Genomic DNA, 13,486 nt, shown 5'->3' on the forward strand with positions numbered 1-13,486 from the left:
GAAGCGTCGTCTCACGCGGTCTGCTCGTCCAGCACGAACGCTGGTCCAACTGAGGCGCCAGGTGGAAATGGCATGGCAAGCCGTTCCACAGGACTACATCCAGCATCTCTACGATCGTCTCCATGGGAGAATAGCAGCCTGCATTGCTGCGAAAGGTGGATATACACTGTACTGGTGCCGACATTGTGCATGCTCTGTTGCCTGTGTCTATTTGCCTGTGGTTCTGTCAGTGTGATCATGTGATGTATCTGACCCCAGGAATGTGTCAATAAAGTTTCCCCTTCCTGGGACAATGAATTCACGGTGTTCTTATTTCAATTTCCAGGAGTGTATTTTGTTGACACCAACTAACATAGGGAGAAATGATCACCACGATAAAATAAGGGGAATCGGAGCTCGTACGGAGAGACATAAGTGTTCGTTTTTTCATCGCGCTATACGAGACTGGAATAATAGGAAATTGTTCAAAAATGGTTGAAATGGCTCTGAGCACTGTGGGACTTAACTTCTGAGATCATCAGTCGTCTAGAGCTTAGAACTACTTAAACCGAACTAACCCAAGGACATCACACACATCCATACCCGAGGCAGGATTCGAACCTGCGACCGTAGCCACTCCGGCCGGCAGTGAATTGTGAAGGTGGTTCTATGAACCCTCTGCCAGGCACTTAAATGTGATTTGCAGAGTATCCATGCAGATGTAGATGCAGAACAGTAACCATCGACGATAGTCTACAGTGCGAATGAGGCTAATATCACAACTCGTCGCAGCTGTAGAAGACAACTGAATCGGACCTCTAAATATCGTGTAAAAAAATGGATGAAACATTGCAGCTGAAGTCCCGATAAACACCCCTATCTACAAGTCACACGGAGAAAAACCTGACACATCGTAAGGACTAGGATATGATAAATACGTTTTAGAAGACATTTCGTGTAATAGTTATAATTAATTTTTCAACGTATCAATCTTCTGAATAGTTTGATGCTGGTCGCCACCTGCGTCAATCGTCAATCCCCTCAACTCAGAACGGCATTCCCAATTATTCGCTGGATGTATTACAATTTCTGTCCCCCACCCCCATCCCCAACGTTTTTTACTCTCTTCAGCTCACTGTAGTACCATAAAATTTATTCCCTCATGTCTTAACGTATCTCCTGTCATACTCCCCCTTCTTCTTGTCAGTGTTTTCCATATATTTCTTACTTCATCGATTCTGCGGAGAACCTTGTTGTACCAGTTCATCTAATTTTCAACATTCCTCGGAAGCAGCACAACTGAAACGCTTCGATTCTCTTCTGTTCCAGTTTTCCATAGTCTATGCTCTACTTCTGTAAAATGCTATGCTCCAAATGTTCACTCCTTAGAGAGCTGTTCCTCAGCTGAAGGCCATATGTTTGAGATTAGTAGATTTCTCTCCACGAGGAATGCCTGTACTGTCTGTGCCAGTCTGCTTTTCATGTCCTCATGCCTTTGTCGGTAATGTGTTATTTTGCTACCAACACGGCATAATTCCTTAATTTCATCATCTTCAAGGTCCCAAATTTGATGTTAAATTTATAGCTAATCTGATTTTCCTAATTCTCATTTCATTATTCCTTTTTCAGTATAAACTCAATTCATATTCTGTACTCGTTTGACTGTTCATCCTAATCAACACTACGTGTAATTCATCTGTTACATTCTCTCACGATAGCAAAGTCACCAGCGAATATTATCATCTCACTTCTGGATGTTTCTGTAATTTCCGTGATTGCGCCTTCGTTGTTTAGGTTTAACACTTGCGACGAGAGACAGCATGCCTGCTTCACACCGTTTTTAAAATGAGCAGTTGGTTCTGGCTCTTGCGTTGTTATTTTTCCCTCATGACTGCTGTACAAATTGTACAGCATCCGCATTTCGCTGTAGCTTACTTTTCTTCCTCTGAATTTCGAAGCTCTTGCACCATTCTACAGCGTCTAACTGTTTTTCCAAGTCGACAACTGCCATCAACGTGTCTTGGATTTCCTTAATTTGCGCTTCTGAGGCGCAACGTCAGAACTGCCTCCCTGGTCACCTTACATTTACAATGAAATGAACACCCTTACCTGCTTACAGGTGTTGACATACGTCAACGGGGACAGATGGAAATGTGTGCCCCGACCGGGACTCGAACCCGGGATCTCCTGCTTACATGGCAGACGCTCTATCCATCTGAGCCACCGAGGGCACAGAGGATAGCGCGACTGCAGGGATTTATCTCTGGCACGCCTCCCGCGAAACCCACATTCTTAACGTATTGTCCCGCACTACATTCGTAGTGCCCCCGCCCATTATACTCTTTACTCGCGGCGCGTTGCCGATTCCCGTAAGAGTTCGGGCACTGTTTGTGCATTCGCACAGAAGAAGAAGATGGTCAAGTGGCTGGTGAGCCTTAACTATATATATAGTAAGATGGTATCTGTTCTTTCGGACATGCCTGAAAGAACAGATACCATCTTAGTATATATACCTTAGCGTTAACAGATGCTCAGTTGTCTTTTCTGTTCTCCCGTATGATCACCCTGTCAATAACATAGATGCAAGAGCTGCTGTGTCAATTGTCCTAAATACTTACGTATGTTTCGGCGACCCAAAATCCGCTGACACAAAAGTTATCTGATTATCGAACCGCGTGATAAAAAAAAAAAAAAAGAAACCCCACACTCCTGAAACTAGCGTTTCGACCACGCTTACTGTCACCTTTTTCTGGGTCTATCGGTAAATGTCGTATTGTTGTCGCCCCTACCCTACCTATCTTTGGTCTCGTGCGCATGATGTTCCGAAAGTCTGACGGTAAGTCCACACACTAATAGATCACGCACACCAACTTATGTTCTCCTGTGATTGCCACTCCCCCCCCCCCCCCCTCCCCCCATTATTTCAGAAATTTGCAGGCAGTGTTGTCTATCAGCGCTGTCTTATTTGAGCTTCAGTCTAGAAGAGCTCTCTTAAATTCTGGTTCCGACACTACGTCCCTCATATACCGAAGCGCCAAAGAAAGTGGTACAGGCATATGTATTCCAATAGAGAGATATGTAAACAGACAGAATACGGGGCTACGGTCGGCAACGCTTGTATAAGACAAGTTTCTGCCGCAGTTGTTAGATCGGCTACTGCTGCTACAACGGCAGGTTATCAATATTTAAGTGAGTTTGAGCGTGGTGTTACAGTCCGTGCACGAGCGATGAGACACAGCATCTCAGAGGTAGCGATGAAGCGGGGATTTTTCCCGTACAACCATTTCACTATCGTACTGTGAATAACACGAATCCGGTAAAACATCAAATCGACGTCGGTGCAGCCGGAAAAAAATTTATGCAAGAACGGGACCAACGACAACTGAAGAGAATCGTTCAGCGTGACAGAGGTGCAACCCTTCCGCAAATTGCTGCATGTTTCAATTCTGGCTCATCTACAAGTGTCAGCGCGGGAACCATTCAAAGAAACATGATCGATATGGGCTATTGGAGCGGAGGGCCCACTCGCCTATCCCTGATGGCTGCACGACATAAAGCTTTACGCCTCGCATAGACCCGTCAACACCGACTTTGGACTCCTGGCACGAAACATATTGCCTGGTCAGACGAGTATCGTTTCAGATTGCATCGAGCGGATGGACGAATATGGGTATAGAGATAACTCCATGAATTCATTGACTCTGCATGTTATCAAGGGCCTGTTTCTACATCTACTACATCTGCATCTACATACATACTCCGCAATCCATCATACGGTGCGTGGCGGAGGGTACCTCGCACCACAAGCTGGTGATGCTCTGCAATGGTGTGCAGTTGGAGTGGTATTGGAGCTTTAGTACGTCTAGATACGACTCTGACGGGTGACACGTACGTAAGCATCCTGTCTGATCAGCTGCATCCATTCATGTCCTTTACGCATTCCGACAGACTTGGGCAATTCCAGCAGGACAATGCGGCACGCCACACGTCCAAAATTGCTACAGAGTGGCTCCAGGGACACTCTTCAGGCTTTACACACTTCCGCTGGCCACCAAACTCCCCAGACATGGACATTAATGAGCATATCTGAGATGTATTGCAACGTGATGTTCTGAAGAGAGCTCCACCCCATTATTCTCTTACGGATTTACGGACAGCCCTGCAGGATTCATGGTGTCAGTTCCCTACAGCACCACTTCAGACATTAGTCGAATCGATTCCACGTTCTGTTGCGGCACTTCTTCGTGCTCGGCTGGTGGGGAGGGGGGGGGGGGGGGAGGGGGGGCGGCACGATATTGGGTGGGTACAGCTGTTTCTTTGGCTTTTCAGTGTATATTACATATCTACTGCCGTTTAATCTTGGATCACATCATTAGATAAGTCCAGCACCTCGCAGCTGCCTGTAGTGTTGCCTTTCGACCTCTCCGCTCTCTTCTTTGCGCTCAGCAGTGGCATTCCGATTGCGCTGTTAATGTTTCCGCGAACTAGTCGTAGAGATGAGAATACGAGTATTAGTAGAGTAAACGAAAAGATTTGCTGACATCATGAAACGAGTTGAAAGACTGACGAGTTAAAAAGACAGAAAGAAAAAAACGTGCTGAGACAAGTGGGAAAAATTTTGCACCGTTGTGATAAGTCAGGCAGTACTGGAGACTGGGGAAAACCAGAGGCCGGCCTTTCCAGACAGCTCTCTCACGTTACACGTGGCTACAAGGTCAGTGTCGCACTGGCCTCCAATGAAACTCACAGCATCTCGGATGGTTGTTGTATTGTTTGAGTCCAGTTGCAACTTGCACCATTCTATGGGTTACCGAAATACAGCGTGTATAAAAAGAATCATCTGATTTTTAAAAAAAAATCATAACAATTACGTTATTTGAGGTAATGTGCGTGAACTTGGTTCCTTCTAGGTAGCACCAGTCTAGGCCCATTTCAGTTGTATTAAAATGGCGTCGGGACAACAGAATGCGTTTTGTGTTCTACATTCTGCACAGTGCGGGTCAGTAATAACTGTTCAGCGTGGCTTTCGTGATAACTATGGTGTGGATCCTCCTACAGCAGAGAGCATTAGACGATGGCATGAACAATTCCGAGAAACAGGTTGTTTGGGCAAAGGCAAATCGCTGGGCTGTCCCCGAGTGTCTGACACAGACGTCGAACGCATCCACCATAGTTTCACAAGGAGTCCGCAGAAATCCGTTCGCCGTGCAGCTCGACAGCTCAACATGCCCCCGATGTCCGTCTGGCGTGTGTTGCGTCGATGTTTGCTCGTGAAACCATACAAAATGCAGCTACTGCAAGCACTTTGTGTGGAGTTCTGTAGTTTCGTTCTTGGCAAGATGGAGGATAACACTTTTTCTTGGCCGGCCGGAGTGGCCGTGCGGATCTAGGCGCTACAGTCTGGAACCGCGTGACCGCTACGGTCTCAGGTTCGAATCCTGCCTCGGGCATGGATGTCAGGGATGTCCTTAGGTTAGTTAGGTTTAGGGGACTGATGACCACAGCAGTTGAGTCCCATAGTGCTCAGAGCCATTTGAACAGTTTTCTCCCGCGCTTAGTGTTTAGTGACGAGACAACATTCCATTTAAATGGAAAGATGAACCGTCATAATAATGTGACAATATGTGGTATGGAACAACCAGATGAAGCTGTACAACATGAAAGGGACTGCCCAAAATTTAATTTGTTTTACGGGAAAAGATTTATGGTCCATTTTTCTTTGTCGAGAACGCTGTAGCAGGAAGAGCATAGACCGAAATGCACGAGAATTTTCTTTTCCCACAGTTGGGGACCGATTCGAACGACTTCATTTAACAACATGGTGGGGCACAGCCATACTGGATTCTGAAAGTGCGGAAATTTTTAAATCAAAGGATTACTGATCGATAGATCGGTCGCACTAGGCCAGATGATTCAACCTTACATTACTGGCCTCCAAGGTGACACTCCTGGAAATTGAAATAAGAACACCGTGAATTCATTGTCCCAGGAAGGGGAAACTTTATTGACACATTCCTGGGGTCAGATACATCACATGATCACACTGACAGAACCACAGGCACATAGACACAGGCAACAGAGCATGCACAATTTCGGCACTAGTACAGTGTATATCCACCTTTCGCAGCAATGCGGGCCGCTATTCTCCCATGGAGACGATCGTACAGATGCCGGATGTAGTCCTGTGGAACGGCTTGCCATGCCATTTCCACCTGGCGCCTCAGTTGGACCAGCGTTCGTGCTGGACGTGCAGACCGCGTGAGACGACGCTTCATCCAGTCCCAAACATGCTCAATGGGGGACAGATCCGGAGATCTTGCTGGCCAGGGTAGTTGACTTACACCTTCTAGAGCACGTTGGGTGGCACGGCATACATGCGGACGTGCATTGTCCTGTTGGAACAGCAAGTTCCCTTGCCGGTCTAGGAATGGTAGAACGATGGGTTCGATGACGGTTTGGATGTACCGTGCACTATTCAGTGTCCCCTCGACGATCACCAGTGGTGTACGGCCAGTGTAGGAGATCGCTCCCCACACCATGATGCCGGGTGTTGGCCCTGTGTGCCTCGGTCGTATGCAGTCCTGATTGTGGCGCTCACCTGCACGGCGCCAAACACGCATACGACCATCATTGGCACCAAGGCAGAAGCGACTCTCATCGCTGAAGACGACACGTCTCCATTCGTCCCTCCATTCACGCCTGTCGCGACACCACTGGAGGCGGGCTGCACGATGTTGGGGCGTGAACGGAAGACGGCCTAACGGTGTGCGGGACCGTAGCCCAGCTTCATGGAGACGGTTGCGAATGGTCCTCGCCGATACTTCAGGAGCAACAGTGTCCCTAATTTGCTGGGAAGTGGCGGTGCGGTCCCCTACGGTACTGCGTAGGATCCTACGGTCTTGGCGTGCATCCGTGCGTCGCTGCGGTCCGGTCCCATGTCAACGGGCACGTGCACCTTCCGCCGGCCACTGGCGACAACATCGATGTACTGTGGAGACCTCACGCCCCACGTGTTGAGCAATTCGGCGGTACGTCCACCCGGCCTCTCGCATGCCCACTATACGCCCTCCCTCAAAGTCCGTCAGCTGCACATACGGTTCACGTCCACGCTGTCGCGGCATGCTACCAGTGTTAAAGACTGCGATGGAGCTCCGTATGCCACGGCAAACTGGCTGACACTGACGGCGGCGGTGCACAAATGCTGCGCAGCTAGCGCCATTCGACGGCCAACACCGCGGTTCCTGTTGTGTCCGCTGTGCCGTGCGTGTGATCATTGCTTGTACAGCCCTCTCGCAGTGTCCGGAGCAAGTATGGTGGGTCTGACACACCGGTGTCAATGTGTTCTTTTTCCCATTTCCAGGAGTATATATATATATATATATATATATATATATATATATATATATATATATATATATATATATATAACTACGATCTACTCTCTTCTGCAAGAAGGAAGTCAGTACCAAGACTAAGTTATCTGTGCACCGTTCAATCTTTCGACCAGCTTTGTTGTCTGGGAGCGAAAGCTGGCTGGATTCAGGTTACCTTATCATCAAGGTTGAGGTTACGGATATGAAAGTAGCTAGGATGATTGCAGGTACTAGTAGATGGGAGCAATGGCAGGAGGGTGTCCACAATGAGGAAATCAAAGAAAAACTGGGAATGAACTCTATAGATGTAGCAGTCAGGGCGAACAGGCTTATATGGTGGGGTCATGTTACATGCATGGGAGAAGCAAGGTTACTCAAGAGACTCATGGGTTCAGTAGTAGAGGGTAGGAGGGGTCGGGGCAGACCAAGGAGAAGGTACGTGGATTCGGTTAAGAATGAATTAGAAGTAATAGGCTTAACATCAGAAGAGGCACCAATGTTAGCACTGAAAAGGGGATCATGGAGAAATTTTATAAGGGGGGCTATGCTCCAGACTGAACGCTGAAAGGCATAATCAGTCTTAAATGCTGATGTTTAATATATATATATATATATATATATATATATATATATATATATATATATATATATATATATATACAATGGTTCAAATGGCTCTGAGTGCTATGGGACTTAACTTCTGAGGTCATCAGTCCCCTAGAACTTAGAAATACTGAAACCTAACTAACCTAAGGACATCGCAAACATTCATGCCCGAGGGAGGATTCGAACCTGCGTTCGTAGCTGTCGCGCGGTTCCAGACTGTAGCGCCTAGAACCGCTCGGCCACTCGGGTCGGCTGGTTTATAAAAGATTCGGTTTATGAGACTCCGAAACCAACAAGAATAAATGAACTGAGACATCGCATAACAGCCGAGATCGAAAATTCAAGAAATGCTCGCTGCAGTGTGGGAACAGTTTGAATACCGCACTGACAAACGCCGTGCATCTCAAGGGTGGCTTATTGAAAAATTAGTGAAATTGCGTGCTTATGGAATATCGTCTCAGTTACATGACTGGATTCCTGATTTCTTGTCAGAGGGATCGCAATTCGTAGCAATTGACGGAAACTCATCGATTAAAACGGAAGTAATTTCTGGAGTTCCCCAAGTTACTGTTATAGGCCCTTTGTTATTCGCCATCTATGTAAATGATATAGGAGACAATCTCAGCAGCCGTCCTAGGGCGTTTGCAGATGACCCTGTCGTTTATCGACTAGGAAAGTCATGAAAAGATCAAAACAAATTGCAAAACTATTTAGAAAAGATATGTTTATGGTGAGCAAGATGTATGAAACAGGCGAAATACCCTCAGACTTCAAGAAGAATATAATAATTCCAATCCCAAAGAAAGCAGGCGTTGACAGATGTGAAAATTACCGAACTATCAGTTTAATAAGTCACAGCTGCAAAATACTAACACGAATTCTTTACAGACGAATGGAAAAACTAGTAGAAACCGACCTCGGGGAAGATCAGCGTTTCTGAAGAAGTGAAATTTGTTAACATCGAGTATAGATTTAAGTGTCAGGAAGTCATTTCTGAAAGTATTTGTATGGAGTGTAGCTATGTATGGAAGTGAAACATGGACGATAAATAGTTTGGGCAAGAAGAGAATAGAAGCTTTCGAAATGTGGTGCTACAGAAGAATGCTGAAGATTAGATGGGTAGATCACATAACTAATGAGGAAGTATTGAATAGGATTGGGGAGAAGAGAAGATTGTGGCACAACTTGACCAGAAGAAGGGATCGGTTGGTAGGACATGTTCTGAGGCATCAAGGGATCACCAATTTAGTAGTGGAGGGCAGCGTGGAGGGTAAAAATCGTAGAGGGAGACCAAGAGATTAATACACTAAGCAGATTCAGAAGGATGTAGGTTGCAGTAGGTACTGGGAAATGAAAAAGCTTGCACAGGATAGAGTAGCATGGAGAGCTGCATCAAACCAGTCTCAGGACTGAAGACCACAACAACAACAACATGGTGAATAACTTGGCAATTGACCCTAAATAACTAAGAGTGGGAGGTCATCCGTATAACTGCTGAAAGGAATCCGTTAAACTTCGGCTACACTATAAATCAGTCAAATCTAGAGGCCGTAAATTCAGCCAGATACCTAGGAATTACAATTACGGACAACTTGAATTGGAAGGACCGCACGGAAAATGTTGTGGGGATGGCTAACCGAAGACTGTGTTTTATTGGCAGGAGACTTAAGAAATGGAACAGATCTACTAAAGAGACTGCCTGCACTACGCTTGTCCGTCCTCTTTTAGAATACTGCCGCGCGGTCTGGGATCCTTACCAGATGACACTAACGGAGTACATCGTGAAAGTTCAAAGAAGGGCCGGACGTTTTGTACTAGTACGAAACAAGGGAGACAATGTCACTGAAATGATACAGGATATGGGGTGGATATTATTAAACCAAAGGCTCTTTCCGTTGCGGCGGAATCTTCTCACGAAATTTCAACCAGCAACTTTCTCCCCCGAATGCGAAAATATTTTGTTGACACCGACCCACACGGAGAGAAACTATCATGATAATAACTTAAAGGAAATCAGAGCTCGCGCTGAAAGATATAGGTGTTCGTTTATTCTGCGCGCTGTGCGAGAATTATTGTGAAGATCGTTCGATGAACCCTCTGCCAGACACTTAAACGTGCTCAACAGAGTATCCATGTAAATGTAGATGTAGATGTAGAAGCACTACCTTCGCTGATTACATGCGTATTTCATATGTAGCCGGTGAACTTGTTTCGGTACAAAAAGGTATTCCAGCTTAGATATTAACAACGTCGGGTTCCGTTTGTATTCTAGAATGTGGAACCTTATAGTTTCCTCCTTTCGCAAGTACGTCTGTGACGCAGTTCGACAAAATGCTGTCAGTTCTTAAGGAGACTGGAAGTCATCGTGGAGACATGAATCTTTTGTAAATTGTGATTCTTGAGTTTCTCCCGGCGTATTTGATAATCAAAATATCCACGGGTGTACTGCCGGTCTACAGTGTCCAACGGGCACAATATTTCGGCGATCATACATGTCGCCATCATCAGGTGAACTGACGGACTGAGCTCCTGTGAACGTGCCGGCACGGAGATCCGTACGCTATGACTGCTCAGGGGGAACTGTATTTGCACGCAGACAGCTGCCACCACCCTTCACAGAGGAATGGGGTGCTCAAAACTCTAGTACATAGGGCGCGCACTATCTCTGACGCAGAGAGTCTACCCCAGGAATTGGAACATCTGAGAACTGTATTTCGAAAAAATGGGTACTCAGAGTGGCAGATTGAACGTGCTCTCCACCCAACCACTGCAGCACAACCTGTGGAGATGGATGAAGTCACGAGGTAGGAGGTAGGCACTGCGTTTATCCCATATACAGACGCACTCTCGCGGAAAATCGCCCGCATTTTGAAGAAACACCGGGTCGGAACTGTGTGTTGTCCTCCGAATAAAACCCGTGCACTGGTGGGGAGCGCCAAAGATGACCTCGGTTTGAGGAAGGCCGGCGTGTACCAGATTCCGTGTCAATGTGGCAAGTCGTATATTGGTCAGACGATGCGTACCGTCGAGGATCGATGCCGTGAACACCAGAGGCACACCCGACTGATGTATCCGAGCAAGTCGGCGGTCGCTGAACATTCTTTGTCGGAAAATCACGCCATGGAGTATGACCGCACGAGGATTCTGGTACAGACGTCGAGATACTGGGACAGCGTTGTTAGAGAGGCCATCGACATTCGCACCAATGACGACCTCATAAACCGTGACTGTGGCTATAATCTTAGCAAGGCTTGGGAACCAGAGATTGGGTAATCGAGAGTAAATCGAGCAAATGTAAAGTTGTGACGACCACGGCGGACAGAGCCATCACACCGACGTCATCTCAGACGCCGTCGCAATCTGTTCCACCGCGCGACCGTAGCGCGGGGCGCGGACGGCGGAGTGAGCGCGCCGCGGGCGGAGGGTATTTAAATCGGCCGCCGCCGCGACCGAACCCAGTTCCCCCTGAGCAGCCATAGCGTACGGATCTCCGTGCCGGCACGTTCACAGGAGCTCAGTCCGTCAGTTCACCTGATGATGGCGGCATGTATGATCGGCGAAATATTGTGCCCGTTGGACTCTGTAGACCGGCAGTACACCCGTGGATCTTTTGTAAATTGATTATTGGAAGGAATGTAAAACAGCTGCGTGGTTACTTAAAAACAGTCGCTGGTTTTGTGTGAATTTGTTTATTAACTCTCATAGTGCGTTTCGGGTTCAGCCCATCATCCAGCAACCTATTATAAGCAGACAATGTAACAGACGTTACATTACAAATTTTTACAGACACTCAGATGTCTTATAGGAGTCAGTTCTATATCAACACTTTCCAAGAATAAAACACTGCTTGATGATGGAATACATACCATTTTAAATACAAATATATCTATATCTACGTGATCACTCTGCTATTCACAATAAAGTGCCTAGCAGAGGGTTCAATGAACCACCTTCAAGCTGTCTCTCTACCGTTCCACTCTCGAACGGCACGCGTGAAAAACGAGCACTTAAACTTTTCTGTGTGAGCCCTGATTTCTCTTATTTTATCGTGATGATCATTTCTCCTCATGTAGGTGGATGCCAACAGAATGTTTTTGCAATCGGAGGAGAAAACTGGTGATTGAAATTACGTGACAAGTTCCAGTGACAACGAAAAACACCTTTGTATTAATGATTGCCACTCCAATTCACCTATCATGTCTGTGACACTATCTCCCCTATTTCGCGATAGCACAAAACGAGCTGCCCTTCTTTGTACGTTTTCGATGTCATCCATCAGTCCCACCTGATGCAGATCCCACACAGCACAACAATACTCCACAATAGGGTGGACAAGCGTGGTGTAAGCAGTCTCTTTAGTAGACCTGTTGCACCTTCGAAGTGTTCTGCCAGTGAATCGCAGTCTTTGGTTTGCTCTACCCACAACATTATCTATGTGATCGTTCCAATTTAGGTTATTTGTAATTGTAATCCGTAAGTATTTAGTCGAATTTACAACCTTCAAATTTGTGTGACTTATCGCGTAATCGAAATTTAGCTGATTTCTTTTAGTACTCATGCGAATAACTTCACACTTTTCCTTATTCAGGGTCAATTGCCACTTTTCGCACCATACAGATATCTTTTCTAAATAATTTTGCAAGTCGTTTTGATCATCTGGTGACTTTACAAGACGGTAAATGACATCATCATGTGCAAACAATATAAGACGGCTACTCACATTGTCTCCTATCTCGTTAATATAGATCAGGAACAATAGAAGGCTTATAACACTTCCTTGGGGAACGCCAGATATTACTTCTGTTTTACTCTATGACTTTTCGTCTATTACTACGAACGGTGACCTTTCTGACAGGAAACTGAGGCGATACTCCGTAGGCACGTAGTTTGGTTAGAAGACGCTTGTGAGGAACGGTGTCGAAAGCCTTCTGGAAATCTAAAAATATGGTACCAATTTGACATTCCATGTCGATAGCACTTATTACTTCATGAGTATAAAGAGCTAGTCGTGTTTTCGCAAGAACGATATTTTCTGAAACCGTGCTGACTATGTGTCAATATATCGTTTTCTTCGAGGTACTGCATAATGTTCAAGACTTTGATGTAGACGACAAAGAATGTCATTATCGAAATGTAGGAAAGCAGGTGGCACCCTTAGTTGTACGGTCTGACCATAACTGTTGAAGTTCCGTGCAAGCAATGACCAGCGTCAAGGTGTGTAATGGGACGAAGGCTTGATCACGACAGGACGTGTACCCATGTCGATACACGTTTAAAAAGCGACGCACAGATTGTTGCCCAAAGTAAGAACTACATTTGAATTCTTGACGTATGTTGACGAAAGTGCGTCTCAAAATACAGAACATATGGGCAAAATCTTATTTTTCTGATAAAAATTCAAGTAAACGTCATCGTGAAACCAGCATACAAAATTCTTAAAAAAGAAATTATACATGTGTAAAGTTGTGACATTGTGACCCCCATCTACCTTCGGCTGTGGTGTGTCATCTTTGTGTCTATAGTGCAGT

The 13,486-nt window shown here is 46.0% G+C and overlaps 1 non-coding gene across 1 annotated transcript; it reads right to left on the reverse strand.

Annotated features, from left to right (window-relative positions):
- Positions 1-2,135: 2,135 nt before the first annotated feature.
- Positions 2,136-2,210, reverse strand: Trnat-ugu. The gene has a single exon. It is a non-coding gene; the product is annotated as a tRNA-Thr (tRNA).
- Positions 2,211-13,486: the final 11,276 nt, after the last annotated feature.

The sequence above is a fragment of the Schistocerca piceifrons genome, chromosome 10 (assembly GCF_021461385.2).
Source record: "Schistocerca piceifrons isolate TAMUIC-IGC-003096 chromosome 10, iqSchPice1.1, whole genome shotgun sequence".
Classification (NCBI taxonomy): domain Eukaryota; kingdom Metazoa; phylum Arthropoda; class Insecta; order Orthoptera; family Acrididae; genus Schistocerca; species Schistocerca piceifrons.